This window comes from Mirounga angustirostris, unplaced genomic scaffold, assembly GCF_029215605.1.
Source record: "Mirounga angustirostris isolate CCGP_5_RB_7025 unplaced genomic scaffold, mMirAng1.0.hap1 SCAF_4, whole genome shotgun sequence".
In the NCBI taxonomy this organism is placed as follows: Eukaryota; Metazoa; Chordata; class Mammalia; order Carnivora; family Phocidae; genus Mirounga; species Mirounga angustirostris.
The window spans coordinates 168,983,239-169,006,646 of record NW_026991712.1 but is presented as its reverse complement, the minus strand read 5'-3'; the positions used below and the strand labels follow the sequence as shown (position 1 = coordinate 169,006,646).

Here is a 23,408-nt window from a genome sequence, read left to right as displayed (position 1 = left end):
TACTCTTATGTTCTGAATTTCTGGGAGGTCTCTTTTATTCGGGGAATGTTTCTTTCATAGTATCCTTTATTGTTTCAGGAAACTTTCTTTGCCTTGCAGTCCCTTTTCCCCTAAAGTTGCTTTTCTATGTTTGTTTTGATCTGTTTTATGTTAGAGTTTTCCTCTGATGTCTCATAATAATTAGCTGTCTGCTCGTGATTAAGAGTGGGAAGCTTTAAATTAGAAGCTTTAAACGCATAGGCTGATTACCTCTGGGCCTTTCTGTAGGGTGAGCTTCTTGCCCATCTTGTTGAGGAAAAAGCCCCATGTCAGTAGGAGCAGATTTTCCGTCACTGACTAGATGTCTAGATGGTAAGGGGTGAAGAGGATTTGGGGGGGGGGTTTGCTCCATTCAGCACTATTATGCCATGGTTCCCTAATTCCCCTCAGTTGTTTTTTTTTTTTTTTTTTTTAAGATTTTATTTATTTATTTGACAGAGAAAGACACAGCGAGAGAGGGAACACAAATGGGGAGTGGGAGAGGGAGAAGCAGACTCCCTGCCGAGCAGGGAGCCCGATGCGGGACTCGATCCAGGGACTCCAGGATCATGACCTGAGCCGAAGGCAGTCGCTTAACCAAATGAGCCACCCAGGCGCCCCTCCCCTCAATTTTTAGTGCTGTATTCCCACCATCAACTGCCTTTTGTGTCCCCAGTCCAGAAACCAATTGTTTTATCCCTTCCAAGAATCAGACCTCTTGAATTCTGCCAGTGTTGGTGTGGGGTGGACATTCAAAATCATGGAGTGGGGAAGGTTGATAAAGGAATCAAACAGCTTTTACCCTGATTCTCTTTATTTTATTTCCTTCCCTTTCATCCCCAGTTTCAAAGGTACCTGGTAGAATTCAATGAAAGTATTATTAATCTATATTAATAATTTGGAGCGGGGATAGTGGGGTGGGGGAGTAACGACTGCACTGTATGTTAAGTGCTAGAGGAAGGAAGGGTCCAGAGAAGATGTGTGTATAGTTTATGCTACTGTGATATTTCATACCCCACTGCTTTTAAAAATGGCTCATTACTGCTTCTGCTTTCTTTCTTCCTCCCTTATCATCTGTTTATGGGTTAACAGCCACTCTCCCCATAGCATGCCGGAAGAAAAGGAACTGAAACCCTGTCATATGAAGCTCCTAAAGGTTTTTTGGGGTAGGAGAGGATCTATATGCTAAATTGCCTTCCCAAAATCTTCTGACAACTTTATTAAGTTTCTATACACCCTACCTTCCATAGAAGTGAACACAATTTGTTGAAAAATATTTTTTTTTGGTATGTGCTTGATGAAATAATTATTTAATGAGATAGGTTACTAGTATGAATCCTGAATTTGAAACTAGTTGCAAAGGCTTTATTCATGCATGATATTTTAGGAACAGATTTATAAGGTAATATCTCCTTTGGATTAAAATTTGTATCACATAGGGAATATGAAAAGCAGTGTGTTGAAGTAGAAAAGAGAAGCTATATCTAAACAAATAAAAATTATTTTCTTCCTATTCTGTATCTGAATTTATAAATCGTTATTGTGTTATAATGGGGTTTTCCCTAGATATTCAAGGACATTTGTTAAGGAGCCATGCTCAAAGCTAATGCACTTAACTTCAAAGTTCATGGGAAAACAGGATGCCCGGCTGGCTGAGTCAGTGGAGCATGTGACTCTTGATCTTGGGGTTGTGAGGTCAAGCCCCACATTGGGTGTAGAGATTTCTTAAAAAAAGTAAAATAAAATAAAATCTTAAAATAAAAAAAAAAGCTCGTGGGTAAGCATTTCGTGATGCTATCATGTTTTTACCACTTGAAGCTCAAAATGTGTTAATAACACAGTCCTTCACTCCCTCTGCTTTAAGAATGAAGACCAAAATATGAACTTAATTAGTTTTGAGATCCTTAGGGAGTAGGAGATGAATTCCTCTGGAATTAAACTATGCCAAAAATGTTATTAGTTCTATTTTTTTCCTGTGGTTTTGAATAGAAATTTTAAAAAGCATTATTATAAACATATATTATCTTCCTTTCCTGTTAGGACTATAAACTTATGGAGGGCAAGATCTTCCTACTGTTATATCCCACTGCCCAAGAGTAAGCACACAATACATATTTGTATGTATTTCTTACCGTGGTTTTAAATTTTCTGCATAAAGTAGAATTACCAGCAGTGTGGGGGTGGCTCAGTCAGTTAAATGGCTGTCTCTTGGTTTTGGCTGGGGTCATGATCTCATGGTCTTGAGATTGAGCTCCGAGTCAGGCTCTGTGCTCAGTGCGGAGTCTGCTTAAGATTCTCTCCCTCTCCCTCCAGCTCACGCTCTCTCTCTCAAATAAATAAATAAAATCTTTATTTAAAAAAAGTGGGGGGGGGAGTAGAGAGGGGCGCCTGGGTGGCTCGGTTGGTTAAGCGACTGCCTTTGGTTCAGGTCATGATCCCAGGGTCCTGGGATCAAGCCCTGCATCGGGCTCCCTGCTCGACAGGGGGCCTCTTTCTCCCTCTCCCTCTCCCTCTCCCTCTCCCGCTCCCACTGCTTGTGCTCTCCTGCTCTCTCTCTGCCAAAGAAATAAATTAATTAAATAAATTTAAAAAAAAAGTAGAGGGACACCTGGGTGGCTCAGTGGGTTAAGTGTCTGCCTTCAGCTCAGGTCATTATCCCAGAGTCCTGGGATCAAGTCCCGCATCGGGCTCCCTGCTCCACGGGAAGCCTGCTTCTCCCTCTCCCACTCCCCCTGCTTGTGTTCCCTCTTTCGCAGTCTCTCTCTCTCTCTGTCAAATAAATAAAATCTTCTAAAAAAAAAAAAAAGTAGAATCACCAATCTTAGGGGAAATAGAGTGCGCAGAAGCCCAGCTTCTATCAACTTTAATAGCACAGATACTGTGTAATTTTTTTTTTTCCTGTCAGTAGAAAAAGATGAACCATAGTGGTAATGCAAGCCTGAAAAAGCCAGTAGTGATGCTGACATTCTGGACTATCTCCCATATCCTCTCACCACTTTTCATCCCTTCTGACTACTCCTTGCACCTGGAACATCATAGCAAGTATGATAAGTTGGCTAAATGTGTAGACTGGTTTCCATCTGAATTTACTTCTGCATACTGAGCTCTTATCAGTGTGTCATGGACACTGCATAGGCAGTGATTATTAAAATTAAAAGGAATTAATAGGAGAGATGGATGGCTTCACTTATCATTTTGTATCTGCCTGTATGGTTTGCATCTTCTAACTATATACATGTGTTACCTTTATTTTTTAAAATGTAAACAGGGATTTTATCTGGGCTGTAGTGTTAAGGACATTTTTGTTTCTTCCTTATATTTCTCAGTGTTAAAAATAAAATGTATAAAACTAATTTCTTAAAGGAGGTAAAAGACAATAAAAAGTTTTTGTTAAAGGGAATTAAATACTATAATGGTCATTTTACATGCACAGCTTAATGGCTATACCTCAAATAACCATGTTACACCTCTGTATAATAATGTGGCCTTTTAAAATATAAGACATTTTGTTCTCATGAACTAGATTCAGCCTACCCTGTCAAACTCCAACACAGCTGACTTGTTCCTTATCCAGTCATTTGTTCACTAAACACTGAGCAAAATCAGCAAGGCAGCATGTCATAACAGTTCAGCCCTCAAGCTCCGGAGTCAGACAAACTTGATTTCAGACCCCAGTTCTGCCATTGCTTGGCTGTATCCTTTTAGGCAATACAGTTACTTGTTGAACTTCAATTTGTCTGTAAAGTAAGGATATGGATTTTGCCTTTTCCACAAGGTTGCTCTAAGAATTAAATAAGTTAATGCTTGTAATGTTTATAACATGGTGCCAAACACATAGTAAATATATAATAGCTGTAATGTCTTAGGCACAAAGGGTAAAAACATGAATAAGACATGATCCCTGTTCTTTTTTTTAAATTTTATTTATTTATTTGAGGGGAGTGGAGCAAGAGAGCACGAGCAGGGGCAGGGGCAGAGGGACAAGCAGACTCCCTGCTGAGTGCAGAGCCTGACATGGGGCCGGTTCCAGGACTCTGAGATCGTGACCTGAACCACAGTCAGATGCTTAATCCACTGAGCCTCTCTCCTCTCAACTGGGTGCTCAAACCCAAGACCCCAAGATCCAGAGTCACATGCTCTACCGACTGAGCCAGCCAGGTGCCCCTGATCCCTGTTCTTATGTAGCTTTCAATCTGGGTTAACCAGTTACGAAGTACTCCATAGGATTCCTTTTTTTTTTTTTTTTTTTAATTTTTTACCTATGTGTGGTTGAGATCATTTATATACAATAAAAGTTACCCTTTTTAGGTATATATTCCTGTTTTTTGACAAACATGTAAGATTGTATAACCCATACTACAATCAGGATAATAGGGTATTTCCTTCACCCAAAAACTACCCTGCTTATCTTTTTAAATAATATCAGTCTCTTCCCTCCACCCTCAGCCCCTGGCAACCACTTGGACCTGAATTCTGTCCCTTTTTCTGTAATGTTATGTAAACAAAATTGTACAACACATAGCCTTTTCTGGGTTTTTTTTCACTTAGCATAATGCTGTTGAGATTCATACATGCTGTTGTATGTATTAGTAGTTCATTCCTTTCATGCTTTTTCCAGAATGTCATATAACTGGAATCATACAAAGCCTTTTGAGATTGACTTCTTTGACTCAGTGATACGTATTTAAGGTTCCTCCCTGTCTTTTCATAGCCTGATAGCTCCTTTCTTTTTATCACTGAATACTATTCCATTGTTCAGATGTACCACAGTTCATTCATTCACCTACTGAAGAGCATCTTGGTTGTTTCCAAGTTATGGCAGTTATGAATAAAGCAGCTGTAAATGTGTGTGCAGGTTTCTGTGTGCACATAATTTTCAATTTATTTATTTTTTTATTTGAGAAAGAGCAGAGTGAGTGAGAGAGAACACAAGTGGGGGAGAGGGGCAGTGGGAGAGGGAAAAGCAGGCTCCCCACTGAGCAGGGAGCTCAACGTGGGGCTCGATCCCAGGACCCTAGAATCATGACCTGACCCAAAGGCAGACACTTAACTGACTGAGCCACCCACGCACTTTTAAAAGTTTTCAATTATTTGGGTAAATACAAAGGAGTGCAATTGTTGGAACATATTGTAAGAGTATGTTTAGTTTTATAAGAAACTGCCAGATTGTATTCCAAAGAGACTGTTCCATTTTGCATTCCCACCAGCAATGAATGAGCCTTCCTATTGCTCCACATCCTCACCATCATTTGATATTATCAGTGTTTTGGATTTTCGTCATTCTAATAGGAGTGTAGTTGTATCTCATTATGGCTTTAATGTGCAATTCCTCCATGACTAATGATGCTAACTTGTGTGTTTAGGTGCCATCCATATCTTTGAGAAATATCTGTTCAGATCTTTTCCTCTTTTTAAAAATGGGCGTATTAATGAGTTGTGAAAGTTCTTTACATAGTCCATATGCAAGTTCTTTATGAGATATATGTTATGCATGTGTTTTTTCCTCGCCTGTGGCTAGTCTGATTAGCAAAAGTTTTTAATTTGATAAAATCCAATTTTTTATTTTATGGTTAGTGCTCTTTGTCTTTTTTTTTTTTTTTTTTCTTTTTTAAGATTTTATTTATTTGTCAGGGAGAGAGAGCAGCAGGCAGAGGGAGAAGCAGGCTCCCTGCTTGAGCAAGGAGCCTGATGCGGGACTCGATCCCAGGACCTTAGGATCATGACTTGAGCCAAAGGCAGACGCTTAACCAACTGAGCCACCCAGATGCCCCAGTGCTCTTTGTCTTCTAAGAAATCTGTGCTTAACCCAGTGTCACAGAGATATTTCTCTCTTTTTTCTTCAAGATGTCTTAACAGGTTTTTCATTTAGGTCAATGATCCTCTTTGAGTTAATTCTTGGATATGGTACAATGTTGAAAATACTCTCTGTCCTCTGCTAAATTACTTTGGCACTTTTGTTGAATTCCTGATGAAATGGGCAATTTTCGGGACGCCTGGGTGGCCCAGTTGTTTAAGTGTCTGCCTTTGGCTCAGGTCATGATCCTAAGGTCCTGGGATAGAGTCCCGCATCAGGCTCCCTGCTGCAGGGAGCCTGCTTCTACTTCTGCCTGCCGCTTCCCCTGCTTATGCTCACTCTCTCTCTGATTAAAAAAAAAAGAAAGAAAGAAAAGAAATGGGCAGTTTTCTAGGAAAATACAATTTACCAAAGTGACTCAAAAAATAAAGATCCCATATGGACTAATAGTCATGGAAGAAATGTTAAAATGTATCTAAGCTCAGTGGGTATAATGATAATTTCATTGATAGTGTGAAGAAGCAAATAATTAGAATGCTATATCAAAAAACAAACAAACAAAACAAACAAAAAACGCTGTATCAACCACAGGAGAGAAAAAAAAAGATAGAAAATATATCCATCTATTTTATAAAGTTCACAAGATCTTGATAACTATAAGCTGACAAAGATAGTACAAAAATAAAAGTGACAGGGGCGGCTGGGGGCTCAGTCAGTTAAGCGTCTGCCTTCAGCTCAGGTCATGATCAGAGGGACCTGGGATCAAGCCCCGTCTCAGGTTCCCTACTCATCAGGGAATCTGCTTCTCCCTCTGCCTCTCCACCCACTTGTGTGCTCTCTCTCTCAAATAAATAAGATCTATAAAAAATAAAAGTGACACTTGTTCTATCTCAATGAATGCAGTTCTGGAAAAGCTATATAAAGTACTTGCAGATTAAATCCAACAAATCATTGTATTTTTTTCTGATTACAAAAACAACACATATTTCTTCCAGGAAAATTAGAAAATATAAAGTGGTATAAAGAAGAAACTCTTGGGGCGCCTGGGTGGTTCAGTCGTTAAGCGTCTGCCTTCGGCTCGGATTGTGATCCCAGAGTCCTGGGATCGAGCCCCGCATCGGGCTCCCTGCTCTGCGGGAAGCCTGCTTCTCCCTCTCCCACTCCCCCTGCTTGTGTTCCCTCTCTCGCTGTGTCTCTCTCTGTCAAATAAATAAATAAAATCTTTAAAAAAAAAAAAAAGAAGAAACTCTTATGCTTAGTGATAACCACTGATTACCATTGATACCATTCTGATATATCTGCTTCCATGATCTTTTCGAGAGCAATTACCTGTATAGTGATACATTTTTTTAAGATTTATTTATTTATTTGAGAGAGAGAGAGAGAAAGCACAAGCGGGAGGGGCCGAAGAAGGGAGAATATTAAGCAGACACGGCACTGAGGGTGGAGTCCAACGCAGGGCTCGGCACCAGGCTTGATCTCATGACCCTGAGATCACAACCTGAGCCAAAATCAAGAGTTAGATGCTTAACCGTTGACTGCGCCACCCAACCGCCCCACCTGTATAGTTATACATTTCTAACATACGAATTCAGAACTGCTTTTTTTCCCCATTTGATATATCAAATATCTCAGTATATTAAAGGAATATGACCAAGAGGATTTCTTTTAGGAACCAAGGATATGAAGGAATCTATAAATAATAACACATTAGTATATTAGTAAGTCAAAAAACAGGAGGAAAATGATACGCTCTTTTCTGGAGATGACAAAAATTTTTGATAAAATTCAAGTATTCCAGCAAAAAACTTTTTTTATACTAGGAATGGAATCTTTTTTTTTTTTTAACAAAAAGCACCTACATTGCTACTAAATTGATTTAAGTTGGTAGCATTAAGACACATTTAATAAAAATTAGATACAATTTCTTTTGACCACCACAGCCCAGTGACAACCCATAGCATAACTGTTGTATATATCGTTTTCATTCCTTTTTTTCTTTTACAATATGTTTACATACTCCTTAAACATGATAAAGAATGGCTGTCTGAATACCACACTTATCAGTGAAATACTGAAGAAATGTCCACTAGAGTAAGAACAAGACAACCTGCTCAACAAGCCCACTGTTACCTTATTTAACATTATTTTGGGAGTTCTTAGTGTAGTAAGACAAACACTAATCCAGAGGTATAGTCCCAATAATGAATAAGTTAATTATATATTTCTCAGCCAGTATTATTCTCTTCAGAAAAATACTCCTAAGAGAATCAACTGAAAAAGAGTCCAATAAAACAGCTGACAAAATACAAAATAATTGTTCAAAACTGAATCATTTTAAATATATGTATAATAAATTATATAAAAAAACTATAGGGATTAAAAGTCATTTACAGTAACAACCCAAATTATGAGATACCTAAGAATGATTTGATATAGAGGAATGAACAGATGCATTGTGTCAAGAAATGGGAAAAATTGGGGTGCCTGGGTGACTCAGTTGGTTAAGCCTCTGACTTGATTTTGGCTCAGGGTGGTAAGATCGGTGTCCGACTCTGCACTTAAAGGGGCATCTGCTTGAGATTCTCTCCCTATTCCACTTGCCCGCATCCCCATACACTCTCTTTCTCTGTCTCAAATAAATAAATAAATCTTAAAAAAAGAAAAAGAAATGGGAAAAATTATTAGTGCCATGTATTAGTAAATTTACCATATAGATCTAATGCAGTTCCAATAATTGAAGTGAATTTATATTTGCTTGTGATATTTGGCAAAGTGTATGAAATATAACTTAGAAAAAAATTCAAGTTAAGTAGTTAACAAACTGTCCTTTTTTGCTGATTTATGATGCTATATCAGTCAAGCAAGTGTTTGTAAGATCTCAAGTGTATTTTTGGACTGTATGTTCTGTTCTGTTGAACCACCTGTCAGGTTTTTTGTGTGTGTTTTTTTGTTTTTAGATTTTATTTATTTATTTGACAGAGAGAGACACAGCGACAGAGGGATCACAAGCAGGGGGAGAGGGAGAAGCAGGCTTCCTGCCTTAGCAGGGAGCCCGATAGATGCGGGGCTCGATCCCAAGATCCTGGAATCGTGACCTGAGCCAAAGGCAGACGCTCAATGACTGAGCCACCCAGGAGCCCCCCACCTGTCAGTTTTTACACCAATTCTACATTATTTATTTATTTAAAGATTTATTTTTTTCAGAGAGAGAGAGAGTGCATGAGCGGGGGAAGGAGCAGAGGAGCCTGAAGCAGGGAGCCTGAAGCAGGGCTCGGTCCCACAATCTTGAGATCATGACCTGAGCCGAAACCAAGAGCTGGACGCACAACTGACTGAGCCATCCAGGCGCCCTTGTTTATTATTATAATGGTTATTATATATATATTAATATTTTAAGATCTAAAATAATATCCCTTTATTATTCTACTTTTTCAAGCTTTTCTTTGTTATTATCTAAAGAAATAACCTTGATAAAGAGCAGTGTGCACAGCACAGTGATTATGGCATATTCCCATTTAAAAGTGTATTATTTTTATTAAACGAAAAAAGCCTTTAAGTTTTTTGAAATTTTTATGTTTTAATATTAAGTGATAAGTAAATATCTTTAATTTAAAAAATGTATTTCCTCAACTTTCTTTCAAATTCAGATTAAGTATGATCAATGGGATTTAAAAGTTGATAATGAAACTAGTATAAACATTTCCCATTAGGCAGGAAAACATGAATTTCTTTTTTTTTTTTAATTTTATTTTATTTATTTATTTGAGAGAGAGAGAATGAGAGAGAGCACATGAGAGGGGGGAGGGTCAGAGGGAGAAGCAGACTCCCTGCCGAGCAGGGAGCCCAATGTGGGACTCGATCCAGGGACTCCAGGATCATGACCTGAGCCGAAGGCAGTCGCTTAACCAACTGAGCCACCCAGGCGCCCGAAAACATAAATTTCAAAATGGCCTTGGTGGTTGTCTTCTTGGGTTGATCAGAGTTCTGTCATGTTAAAGATGACCTTTCAGGGCGCCTGAGTGGCTCAGTTGGTTGGGCGACTGGCTCAGGTCATGATCCTGGAGTCCCAGGATCGAGTCCCCCATCGGGCTCCCTGCTCAGCGGGGAGTCTTCTTCTCCCTCTGACCCTCTCATGTGCTCTCTCTCTCTCTCATTCTCTCTCTTTCAAATAAATAAAATCTTAAAAAAAAAAAAAGACCTTTCATGGAGCACCTGGCTGGCTCAGTCAGTAGAGCATGAGACTCTTGATATCAAGGTCATGAGTTTGAGCCTCATGTTGGGGGTAGAGTTTACTTTAAAAGAAATGACCTTTCATGGTAGAGCTTTGACTTGACTGAAAAACAGTATAGTATTTACCAGATTGCTGTTTGAACATCAGTGGAGTCCAGAACACATGCACGTGTGCATACACACACCCCATAATGGAGGCTTCCATTACAAGAAGGTGATAGCAGTATAATGGATTGTTTGTGGAATGGTACCAATGGCTTTCAGTTCCTTTTTTTTTTTTTTTTTAAGATTTTATTTATTTGACAGAGAGAGAGGGAACACAAGCAGGGGGAGTGGGAGAGGGAGAAACAGACTTCCCGCAGAGCAGGGAGAAGCAGACTTCCCGCAGAGCAGGGAGCCCGACGTGGGGCTCGATCCCAGGACCCCGGGACCATGACCCGAGCCGAAGGCAGACGCCTAACGACTAAGCCACCCAGGCGTCCCGGCTTTCAGTTCCTTACTGAAGATTTGTTTTGTTTTTTCCTCATCAAACCAGTGTTTTTCTGTTAGCCAGAATGACATCAGATCAGATTGTATTCTGTAGCTACAGCTTTCCATTTTTCTGCTGTATAAGATGAAATATTACATTTGACTTGACTAAATATTTTGAAATTTCATGTTTAAATTTCCTTTGATGATTCCATATCTTCTGTTTTTCCTCTTTGATCTCCCCAGATAATTTAAATGCTATAAAACAGGTGGGTCTAGCTGCTTTCTTTTGTCCATTTCCCATCCCCAGCCCCCAGAAGTCAATCTCTTCTTTTTTCAGTTTAGAGCTCAATAATCAAAAGGTTTGAATAGCAAGAGTCCTTATTATGTCTGAAATAATAAGAGAAAGAAGTAGCACCCAAGAAAAGACATTCTTGCTAGGTGGAGCTTGGCCAATACTAAAGAGGTGTGTTTGTTTAGTTCTGGTTTAATCTCATAATATATCCAAGGCCGGTGGCTTAACATTGGTTACAGTGAAATTCAGTTAGATTTGCTTGATCATTTATTTTCATACTCACTGTATACCCTCACTTTACCAGAAGATGAAAAGGTTGGATGGACTGATTTATTAATTCATTCAATAAATTTTTGTTGGCACACTGCCCTAGCTGCCATGAAGGAGAAAAAAATGAGTAAGATACAGTTTCAACTCTGAAAGAGGAGGTTAAGAACTGTCAGTGTGAGGCAGAATGAAGAAATGTTTTTATACATATACAAAGAGTTGTGTTACTGGAATTTTATGTCATTATTCAGCATGACTTGTACTTAAGGAAATTATTAAAACAAAACTTGCTTGTATAGCTATATATTTCCTTTTCATATCTGTGTTCTTTGAACAGTTTAGTGGTGATTTCTTTTTTTTCCTGCCCCTCCTCTCCCAGTGGTGATTTCTTTAAGGAGAGTTTTTTGTTGTATTTGTCTTGTATCAAGAGAATTTGGAGGGTGCCTGGGTGGCTCAGATGGTTAAGCGTCTGCCTTCAGCTCAGGTCATGATCCCAGGATCCTGGGATCGAGTCCCGCATCGGGCAGGGAGCCTGCCTCTCTCTCTCTCTGTCTCTTATGAATAAATAAATAAAAAATCTTTAAAAAAAAAAGAATTTGGAGAACATGGGGAAATAGGAAAAACTAGGGACTGCCTAATTACCTTAAAGATATAAATAGAGGCATCTGTGTGGCGTAGTTAGTTAAGCGTCCAACTCTTGATTTCAGCTCAGGTCATGATCTCATGGTACTGGGGTCCAGCTTCAGGTTGGTTTCCATGCTAAGCAGGGAGTCGGCTTGAGGTCCTCTCTCACCTTGCCCTCCCCTCCCCACATTCTCTCTCCTCTCTCTTTCTCTCTCAAATAAAATCTTTAAAAAAAGATATAGATAGACAGTACTTGGTGATGAAACCTAATTTTATATTGCTAATAATGCCCCCAGGATGGGTTAAAGGTTCTTTAGTAATTTGTGTTTCTCATGAAACACTGGAGCTTGAGTATTTTTGTTGTAGGTTTAGTTTGAGGAGTGGTAGAAATAATAGCCAACTTTTCTTGATTTTAGACCTTTCGTTTATTTTCTAAGAAATTCCTTTAAAAATTGGTTTTATGATAAGAAGCATCAGTCTTATTGGTGGTCATACTGGAAATATCAGGGATGAGCTAAGAACAAATGTCTGTTTATTTTAACAGTGCCATTTTGGACGACAGTTTGCATAACTGCTCTGTTCCTGAATTTTACTTTTGTTAAAGTAATTAACTCCTAGAGTTTTTCTCTAAGGTTAAAAATAAATTGTGTGAATTCAACATATATTTAGTTCTACAGTGTATTAGTAGGAGTAGAGATTCACCTCCAGATTACTTAGATATGAAACCCAGCTTTGCCATTTACTAGCTCTGAACTCATTGGACAAGTTTACCCCTGTGTGACTCAGTTTCCTCATCTATTAAGTGGGGTAATAAATGGAATCCTTCTTATGTGCTTGTTGTGAGAATTAGATTAATTAATACATATAAAACACTTATAACAGGGGCGCCTGCGTGGCTCAGTCGGTTAAGCGTCCGACTCTTGATTTCGGCTCAGGTCATGATCTCTGGGTCGTGAGATCGAGCCCCATTCTGGCTCCGTGCTGAGCACAGAGTCTGCTTAAGATTCTCTCTCTCTCCCTCTGCCCCTCTCCCAGCTCCTGCTGGCGTGTGCTCTCTCTCCTCCTCTCTGAAATAAATAAATCTTAAAAAAAAAAAAGGTTCCTGGCATTATAATACATGCTCAGTTAATGTTAGCTGTTACTATTCATAGAAAATGAGGGGAAAGAATGCATGGGAAATTGAACTTAGTTTATTCTTTCTAAGATTTAGCTTCCTTATTCATCAGATCTTTTGTTAGAGATGTTCATGTGTAACAAAATATTTAGTATTATTTTATCTCTTCATGTTCTGATTTTTCTGATGGAAACTTTTACCATGTGATGAAATGATCAGGAAACAGGAATGAAGGGGAGAAAAAGCAGAGATAAGAAATCAGCTTTGAATGATTAAAAATTCCTAGTGCTATTTTAGTCCTTGTAACTTAACTGTTTCTCTTAGAAACTAGAAGAAAAGCAGACCTGGGGGTGGGGGGGTGTTAATCAGTTTTTTTCTAAATCTAAAACCAACTATAATCAAAAGATTGTGTTGCTGTAAGCATATATGGCAGTGAATTTGTGATAACATATAACCCAGAGCTTGCAAGATAATTTCAGTTATGCCTGTGTTTCTCTTTCCTTTTTGTCATGAAAATTGTTAAGCGATTTATTATAATAAGTTCATTACCTACAAGCCTGGCAGTTTTCCCAACTTAAATACTCCATAACCTGAAAGGGATACCTATAAGCTAAACTAGTGAAAGATCCTATTTTCCCTTTGCCTCTCTCCATTGTTTTCAAATATTTATCGAATGCTTACTATGTGCTGAGCAGTATGTTACTTGTTGAGAATGTAAAGACAATTTCTGCTTTCAAAGAATGTAGGAGAGACAGGTAAGTAAATAGATAATTAAAACAAAAGTGATGTGTACCCGTATATGTAGAGGTATGTTCAAGGTGACTTCAGAGCACAGAACACGGATACCCAACTCAGTCTTAAGTGCCAAAAGGTAGAAATGTTCAAAGATGGCTTCGAGAGGAATTTTGAACATCTGGAATTTGGAATTTGAAGGAACAGGAGTTAGCCAGATGAGGGATTCTGGGGAGGGAGAGGACTTTCCAGGCAGGTAGAACAGCAGATGCCTAGGTAGATAGGCCCAGGAGAACATGTCACAGTTTAGGAATTCCAAGTGGTGCAGTGGGACTAAAGACTCGTCCTAGGACTGAAGATGAGCAGGTATGGGAGAGGAATGAGAGAAGAGGCTTGCTAGAAAGATAGGCTTGGGTCAGGGGTTGAAGGATTTTTTTGTGAGCTATAAAAAACATTGTTAAATTTGTGCTGTTATAAACACCACTGTGGCACTACTTCTGAGGACAGATTAGAGAGGAGTAAAACTGGAGGCAGTCAGAATAACTGTCACTGCGCAAGCACACAGAAGAGGATGTTCGGGGGGGCGCCTGGGTGGCTCAGTTGGTTGGGCAACTGCCTTCGGCTCAGGTCATGATCCTGGAGTCCCTGGATCGAGTCCCGCATCGGGCTCCCTGCTCGGCGGGGAGTCTGCTTCTCCCTCTGACCCTCCCCACTCTCATGTGCTCTCTCTCATTCTCTCACTCTCAAATAAATAAATAAAATCTTAAAAAAAAAAAAAAAGAAGAAGAAGAGGATGTTCGGGTTGAAAGCTGCGCTCCACCAACAGATTCTCTCAGACTGGGAAGATTTGTAAAATTGTGTAAAGATACAGACTTTTTACCCCAAGTGAATGAATCCCAGAAGAATTATTTCAGCCCTTTATCTTTTTTCTTACCCTTCACTACAAGTCCACACAAGAAACGGGTTGTCAGCTTTTCCTTGGATTTTAGGAGAGGGAGTATTCTGAAGGCCCTTGGTATGTAGGCCTGGGAACCAGGTGAGTACTGATAGAGTGTTTAATAGCTAATTGGATCCTGTTACATTTAGGGCTTTTTCAAGAAAAGAATTATTTGTAGGCTGAAAAAACAATAATCAAATTTGCATCTTGAAAGATTTTATTTGGTGACTACATTTTGATAGCATCACTAGTGCAAATAAAGATTAGCTTTTCTAAAAGATTAGAGTAGGATTAGGCTAGTTGCTTTAGCATAGACAGGTGAGCAAAAGTGCACGTTGACCATATTTTCTCTGACCTCACTAGATTGTCTTCCTTAAGTGTTAATGTGTTTCACTGTTATTTTTGTTCTTTAAGATTTAAAGTAACGTCTATACCCAGTGTGGGGCTCTGAACTCAGAACCGCAAGACCAAGAGTCAAAGCTCCAGGCGCCCTCACTGTTACTTTTTTTTTAAACAAGATTTAGAAGCACCGTTTTGTATAATCCAAAACATAATTTCTGTTTGAATTTAGAAATTATATGTATAACTTCCCCCCCCCCCCACCGTGCTTCATCTCCCACAATCTGTGGTTGTGAAAGATTGAGGGTTTTGAGGGAAGAGAGTGGTACAAAAGAGGTGGATACCTCATACATGGAAACCAAAGAATAAAGTGCATTTGAATTACTGGTTGGAGCAAGTTTGATAGGAACACCATTGATACAGTCATCCTTGGTTCCTATTGCAGGAATTACTGTTGACTCATAGTGTAGCCAGGTGTTCATTACTCAGAATTTTTATTTAGTAGACGATGAAGGCTTTATTCTCCCCCACATGGTCTAGAAAAGAATGTTTAAGGAGATTCCTTGTTAGAAATTTCTGAATAACTTTTACAAATATTATAGCTATATCAGACATTTATTGTATTCTTACTGAATATTTGGCTCAGAATATCCCTTGGTCATGTTTAGATTTCTTTCTCACTTGAAGTGAGATTGAGGGCCAAACGAGTTAGAAAGAATTATGAAAAAGAGACGGAAGGAGAGAAGTGGCTAAGAGTCATCTCTCTGAGTCACCAGCAATGAATGCCACTTTACTGGAGAACATTGAACTTGTTTCAAAACCCGGGGATGGGCAGCTCTTTGACTTCTGACTGGTTAGTTTCACACATCATTGATAACTTCTGGTTCCTTAATAGAGGCCACTGGGACTTAGTTTTTATGAATATCATGTTTTCTAAAGTACTTTTTTCTTTAAAACTCATCATCACTTTCTTTTTTTTTAAAGATTTTATTTATTTATTTGACAGAGAGAGAGATAGCGAGAGCAGGAACACAAGCAGGGGGAATGGGAGAGGGAGAAGCAGGCTTCCCGCCGAGCAGGGAGCCCGATGTGGGACTCGATCCCAGGCCCCTGGGATCATGACCTGAGCCGAAGGCAGATGCTTAACGACTGAGCCACCCAGGCGCCCTCATCATCACTTTCACTGTAACTCTAAAAATCTACTTTCAGCCCATGAAAAAGTACTATTTGGAGTAGAAAAAAGGCCAGTAAGATGGAGGTTTATTAACTTTCAATGGATAACAAATAGATGTAGTTCTCAGTAAATCTTTAAAATAAAAGTATTTTGGGCGCCTGGGTGGCTCAGTTGGTTAAGCGACTGCCTTCGGCTCAGGTCATGATCCTGGAGTCCCGGGATCGAGTCCCACATCGGGCTCCCTGCTCAGCAGGGAGTTTGTTTCTCCCTCTGACCCTCCTCCCTCTCATGTTCTGTCTCTCATTCTCTCTCTCGCAAATAAATAAAATCTTAAAAAAAGATTTTGACTTTGTCAAAATAATAAATAAATAAAAGCATTTTTCCTTAGGCTTTGAATTGTTAATAGTCAAAGACTAACTGAGTGTTACTACAAAAAGTAGTAATTCAGTTACTAGAGAAAGAGTATTAATAGCTCACTAGTTAGTACTGTATAAAAAGAAACACTGGTTTTTTTTATTTTTTTTATTAATTTTTTTTTTTTTTTTTTGACAGAGACAGAGAGAGCAGGAACACAAGCAGGGGGAGTGGGAGAGGGAGAAGCAGGCTTCCCGCTGAGCCGGGAGCCCGATGTGGGACTCGATCCCAGGACCCTGGGATCATGACCTGAGCCGAAGGCAGTCGCTTAACCAACTGAGCCACCCAGGCGCCCAAAAAGAAACACTGTTTTTAACTGTCAAGATTCCCTCAGAGTATAGTGCCCTTAGTAGGTGGTTGGTACCTTGGAAGATAGACACCATACACTGAGGAAAGGTATAATTAGTGCTTTGACATAACTGTTTTGTTTCTACTTGAAGACTTCCCAGTGGGCTTTAAAAACCCTTTAGGTTCATCATGTCCAACAGAACTTTCTGCAGTGATGGAAATGTTCTGGATCTGCACCGTCCAGTGTAGTAGCCATGTGTGGCTACTGAGCATCTGACATTTGGCTAGTACAGCTGAGAAACTGAATTGCAAAGTGTGTTTAATATAAATACATTAAATATTAATAAATTTAAATAATCGTGTGTAGCTAGTGACCATAGTATTAGACAGTGCATCTTTAGATATTTGAGAACTGAACAGCACCTTTGACAACCATTACTTCAGTGACCAGTCATTAAAATCTACTCTAGTGTAACCAATATTTATTTGTAGTACCTTTGAAAGTGTTACCTTTTATTTTGCTTCGGTTAGAACTGAAGGAACTACAGTATAGGTATACCTCAGAGATACTGTGGGTTCAGTTCCAGACCACAGTAATAAAGCAAATATCCCAAGAAAGTGAGCCAAATGAATATTTTTGTTTCCTACTGCATGTAAAAGTTACGTTTACGCTATGCCCGCAGTCTATTAAGTGCACAGTAGCATTATGTCTAAAAAACTAATGTACACATTTTTTTTTTAATTTTTTCTTTCAAGATTTTATTTGTCAGAGAGAGAGCACAAGCAGGGGGAACAGCAGGCAGAGGGAGAAGCAGGCTCCCCGCTGAGCAGAGAGCCTGATGAGGGACTCGATCCCAGGACCCTGGGATCATGACCTGAGCCGAAGGCAGTCACTTAACTAACTGAGCCACCCAGGCACCCCACATCTTATTTTAAAAATACTTTGTTGCTGGGGCACTTGGGGTGGCTTAGTTAAGCATCTGACTCTTGGTTTCTGCTCAGGTCGTGATCTCCTGGGTCGTGAGATTGAGCCCTGTGTGGGGCTCTGCACTCTGCGGGGAGTCTGCTTGAGGATTCTCTCCCTCTGCCCCTACCCCCCACTCTTTCACACACGCGCTCTCTGTCTCACAAATAAATAAACCTTTTAAAAAATATTTTGTTGCTGGAAAAAAAAAATAAAAATACTTTAGGGGCGCCTGGGTGGCTTAGTCGGTTAAGCAGTCTTCACCAGGAATAGATTCCATCTCAAGAAACCACATTCTTTGCTTGTCACTAAGAAGCAACTCCTCATCTGTTCAAGTTTTATCATGAGATTGCAGCAATTCAGTCCCATCTTCAGGTTCCATTTCTTACTCTAGTTCTCCTTCTTTTAACACCACATCTGCAATTACTTCCTCCACTGAAGTCTTGAACCTCACAAAGTCATCCAGGGGAGTAGGAATCAACTTCTTCCAAAGTCCTGTGAGTGTTGATATTTGGACAAACCCTTCCCATGAAATCACAGGTGTTCTTAATGGCATGTAGGTTGGTGAATCCTTTCCTGAAAATTTTCAGTTTACTTTGCCCAGACCCATCAGAGGAATCACTATCTATGACAGCTACAGCTATACAAAATACATTTCTTAAATAATAAGGCTTGAAGGTCAAAATTAGTCCTTGATCCATGGGCTTCAGAATGGATGCTGTGTTAGCAGGCATGGAAACAAAGTTAATCTCACTGTACATCTCCATCCTGAGCTCTTGGGTGACCAGATGCATTGTCAATGAGCAGTAATATTTTAAAAGGAATTTTCTTTCTGGGCAGTAGTTCTCAAGAGTAGGCTTAAAATATTTAGTAAACCATGTTGTAAAGAGATGTAATGTCATCCAGGCTTTGCTGTTCCATTTGTAGAGCACAGGCAGAGTAGATTTAGTATAGTTCCTTTTTTTTTTTTTTTTAGGCCCTAGGATTTTTAGAATGGTCAGTGAGCACTGGCTTCTACTTAAAGTCACCAGCTCCATTAGCCCTTGACAAGAGAGTCAACCTGTCCTCTGAAGCTTTGAAGCCAGGCATTGATTTTTCCTTTCCAGCTATGAAAGTCCTAGATGGCATCTTCCAATTTAAGGCTGTTTCATCTACATTGAAAATCTGTTGTGTGGTGTCGTCACCTTCATCAATTATCTTAGCTAGATCTTCTGGATAACTTGCTGCAGCTTCTACATCAGCACTTGCTGCTTCTCCTTGCATTTTTATGTTACCGAGACGGCTTCTTTCCTTAAACCTCATGAACTAACCTCTATCTACTAACTTCAGATTTTTCTTCTGCAGCTTCCTCACCTCAGCCTTCACAGAATTGAAGAGAGTTAGGACCTTTTCTGGATTAAGCTTCGGCTTAAGGGAATTTGTGGCTGGTTTGATCTTCTAGCCAGACCACTCAAACTTTCTCTATAACAGCAATAAGACTGTTTGGCTTTATCATTCATGTGTTCACTGGAGTAGCACTTTAATTTCCTTCAAGACCTTTCCTTTATATTTGCAACTTGGCTAACTCTTTGGCACAAGAGGTCTCACTTCTGGCCATCTTGGCCATCACCATGCCTCCCTCACTAAACTTAATCATTTCTGGCTTTTGATTTAAAGTGTGAGACCTGTGACTCTTCCTTTCCCTTGGACACTTAGAGGCCATTGTAGGATTATCAGTGGGCCTAATTTCAATATTGTTGAGTCTCAGGGACCAGGGAGACCTGAGGAGAGGCAAGGAGAGATGGGGGAATGGCCAGCTGGTGGGTGGGGCAGGCACACACAACATTAAGGTCGCCATCTCATGTGGGCCTGGTTCACGGCGCCCAAAACAATCTCAATATCAACATCAAAGATCACTCATCACAGATCACTATAACAAATATTATAATAATGAAAAGTTTGAAATATTGTAAGAATTATCAAAATGTGACACAGAGACCCAAAGTGAGCAAATGCTGTTGGAAAAATCATGCCGATAGACTTGTTTGACTCAGGGTTGTCACAAACCTTCAGTTTGTAAAAAAATGCAGTATCTGTGAAGCACAATAAAATGAAGTCTCCCTAAGTGAGGAAGATGACAGAGGAAGTTAATTGGGGAATTTATTTACTTCAGGTCTTTATTTACATGTCATCTTCCCAGTGAGGCCCTTCTCACGGTTTGTCCTGTGGCCTTCTCGTCAGCCCACTTGTTTCCCTTTCCTGAATAATTTTTCTCTATCGTCCTTATCACCATCTAACATACTAGAAAGAAGGCATGGGGTTTTTTTTCACCACTGTATTCACTACTGTGTCCCCAACACCTGGAACAATAACCTGATACTTCAGAGGTGCTCAGGAAATATTTGTGGAGTAAGTAAGACTTGTGGTTTCCCAATAATAATCAATCCATTAGACAGCTATTTTGCATTATATGGCAAGCGCTGAGCTAGATTCATTATATAAAGTGCACTATGGCCACAGGTCTCTTCCATAATAAACCACTTCTTAGAGGCATTATTTGAAACATAACATTGAATTGGTTAAGTCATTGGTTTGACTCTGCTGTAGAATTTCAGAAGCACAGGGGAGCTTGGCAATAATTTGATTCAGCCTCCTGATGTCATGTAGTGGGTTTAAAGTTCCATCAGCATCATTTATAGCCTCTTCCCACCTCCCTTTTCCCCCTCATCGTCACAATCTGTGAATCTTTTGGTCCAATTATTTTCCCCCACATCTTCTCATCTCCATTCAGTTAATTCTCACTTCTTTCCGGGCCTACCCTTCGCACTGTCTCTCCTGCATTCTAACCGACTCTGCAAATCCTTAGCCCAACTGTGAAAAAACACTTTCATCTTTCTTAACTGAAACTTTCTTGTTTAATAAATTTCTTACCACTCTTTCCTCAATTCTGGAAGCATTTCCTGACCCCTAGGGCATCCTTAAGAACTTACTGTCTTCAAAACAAAAACTTGAAGAGAAAGCAAAAAGGCAGAGTCTAGTTGCTAAAGCACCGGTGTTTTGGTCTGAGGTCTTCCATTGCACGGAACTGAAAGCAGCCGTATGGCATAATTTCACTTTCTTTCTCCCATAACCACAGGCCAACACATTGTAGGCTTGCAGACATGCACGTTACTGCAGGCCTGCCATCTGTATTGCCTCTGCGATAGAAAAGCCTATTGGAACCTCCCAAGTTTTTCCTAAGAACTGTGATGTTTATATTTAAACACTGGTGGGGGGGTCACTTCGTAAAGAATCTAAGTGGAGCGAGAGGGGGCCGAATATTGTAAGCAGCTTCAACCATCTGACTCTTTAGAAAGTCTCTTACTTAATCCTCACAACAGCTCTGTAATTCTGTCCATTTTGAAGATGTGGAAACTGAGGCACATTAAGTTAAGTAACTTGTTCAGAGTTGCCTAATCAGTAAATGGGAAAGCTGAAGTTTTACAGTTACTCGTGAATCCAGAGCCTCTGCTGTCTTCCGTTGGTAAGCCACGTTGCCTTCTGGAAGTTGGGGTAGTTTGGCAACAAGAATTACAGTATTTGATGCAGAATCGGAAGCAGGTGTGTTTGCTTTTGCATCCAAAGAACCAGCCACAGAGAGAAACCAGTGTCATTTGGGGCAAATGAGATGAGTATCTGGTGATACCAGGGGCTCTGTCTTGACTTACGGTTTCTGTCACTTTCAGCCTGTTCTTCAGGCGCATTCATATGAAGTATACATGCTTTCTGCTGAGGAACTTGAGCCTGACAGTAGTGATTGTGTAAGGTTTTTGTTTTTTGTGTTTGTTTTTTAAATTTAATTTTATTATGTTATGTTAATCACCATGCATTACATCATTAGTTTTTGATGTAGTGTTCCATGATTCATTGTTTGTGTACAACACCCAGTGCTCCATTCAATACGTGCCCTCTTTAATACCCGTCACCGGGCTAACCCATCCCCCCAGCCCCCTCCCCTCTAGAAACCTCAGTTTGTTTCTTGGAGTCCATAGTCTCTCATGGTTCGTCTCCCCCTCCGATTCCCCCCCCTTCATTTTTCACTTCCTACTATCTTTTTTTTTCTTTTTTTAACATATAATGTATTATTTATTTCAGAGGTACGGGTCTGCGATTCAACAGTCTTGCACAATTCACAGCGCTCACCATAGCACATACCCTCCCCAATGTCTATCACCCCGCCACCCCATCCCTCCCACCCCCCTCCACTCCAGCAACCCTCAGTTTGTTTCCTGAGATTAAAAATTCCTCATATCAGTGAGGTCATATGATACGTGTCCTTCTCTGATTGACTTGTTTTGCTTAGCATAATACCCTCTAGTTCCATCCATGTTGTTGCAAATTGCAAGATTTCGGTTTTTTGGTTTTGGGGGTTTTTTTAAATTCTTTTTTAAAGATTTTATTTATTTATTTGACAGAGAGAGACACAGCGAGAGAGGGAACACAAGCAGGGGGAGTGGGAGAAGGAGAAGTAGGCCTCCCCCGGAGCAGGGAGCCCGATGCGGAGCTCGATCTCAGGACCCTGGGATCAGGACCCGAGCCGAAGGCAGATGCTTAATGACTGAGCCACCCAGGCGCCCCAAGATTTCGTTTTTGGTTTGTTTGTTTGTTTGTTTGTGGGGTTTTTTTTTTGATGGCTGCATAATATTCCATTGTATATATATACCACATCTTCTTTATCCATTCATCTGTTGATGGACATCTTGGCTCTTTCCATAGTTTGGCTATTGTGGACATTGCTGCTATAAATACTGGGGTGTAAGGTTTTATATAAACATTTACCCGACAGATTTGTCTCCTTTGGAAAAAGTTATTATTTGCAAACCAGTACAGTCTCAAAAACCATCATGAACATGCCATTTTTTCCCCCAAAACAAGAGTTTCACATCAATTCTTGGGATTCTTTGGAATGATTTCTTCCAGCCTCCGTCTGTAGCACTTTGCACCTTAATTGCCTTTTGTTACTAGATTTTGTGAACAAAGCTTAAAATTGAAGAATTTTGTTTCTTCCCTTTGTTCAAGGTGAATAAATACGGTTGCATGTCCACGGTGCACTGAGTTATGTCAGGCATTGAGGGTTTAAAGATAAATACATCACGATCCCTGCCCATGAGAAGTGTCTAGCCTATAAGAGAGGTCAGAAGATCATTGCAATTTAGGGTGATATGTCCAGCACAATCAGTCATGATCAGTTCTTTACCTCTCCAATCTTATGTCTTGATGCTTATATCTTTTTCTCACCTCTGTCATCTCTTCTGTGACTAACTTTTTGATCTTAGATGTCACTTCTTTTGAGAGATTTTCTTTGATCTCTCAAGACCAAGCTAGACACTCCCACCCCTACCAGTATGTTTGCATAGTACCTAAGTACTGATTATTGTAGATCCTATTTATTTGAACTGTCAGCACGTTAAGGGCTAAAACTGTTGTTTTAGCACCAACACATTGCTGGGCACATAATCAGTGATCAGCAAATCTTTATTGGAATTCTCCTTGAATGACTAAAGAATGACTCATAATAGTGGAAGCAACATTTGAGCCAATTCTTAAAGGATGAGTAGAAGTTCCCTAGATGGATCTGGGGAAGAAAAAATCCAGGCCAAGTGAAGAATTTGTACAAATAGATGAGACCTTGAAAAGTTTTTACAAGTGACTGAGAAGGCTTTTTAATTTCCACGTGGAGTCTGAGAAACAGGTTATTGTCGGATGTTATTTCCTATAACTATCCAGAG

At 39.8% G+C, this 23,408-nt stretch overlaps 1 protein-coding gene across 15 annotated transcripts in view; it reads left to right on the top strand.

Annotated features, from left to right (window-relative positions):
• The window catches only part of MED18 (mediator complex subunit 18), a 139,615-nt gene that overhangs the window by 66,563 nt on the left and 49,644 nt on the right, over positions 1-23,408 (top strand). The window contains exon 2 of one of the 15 annotated variants that reach the window (XM_064589667.1): positions 2,924-3,060. The exons of 13 other annotated variants lie outside the window; for them this stretch is intronic. The gene's annotated coding sequence lies outside the window, so the exon portion shown is untranslated. Of the gene's footprint in view, positions 1-2,923; positions 3,061-22,094; positions 22,273-23,408 lie in introns of those variants that run through there. One more of the 15 variants, XM_064589668.1, reaches the window with a different exon arrangement.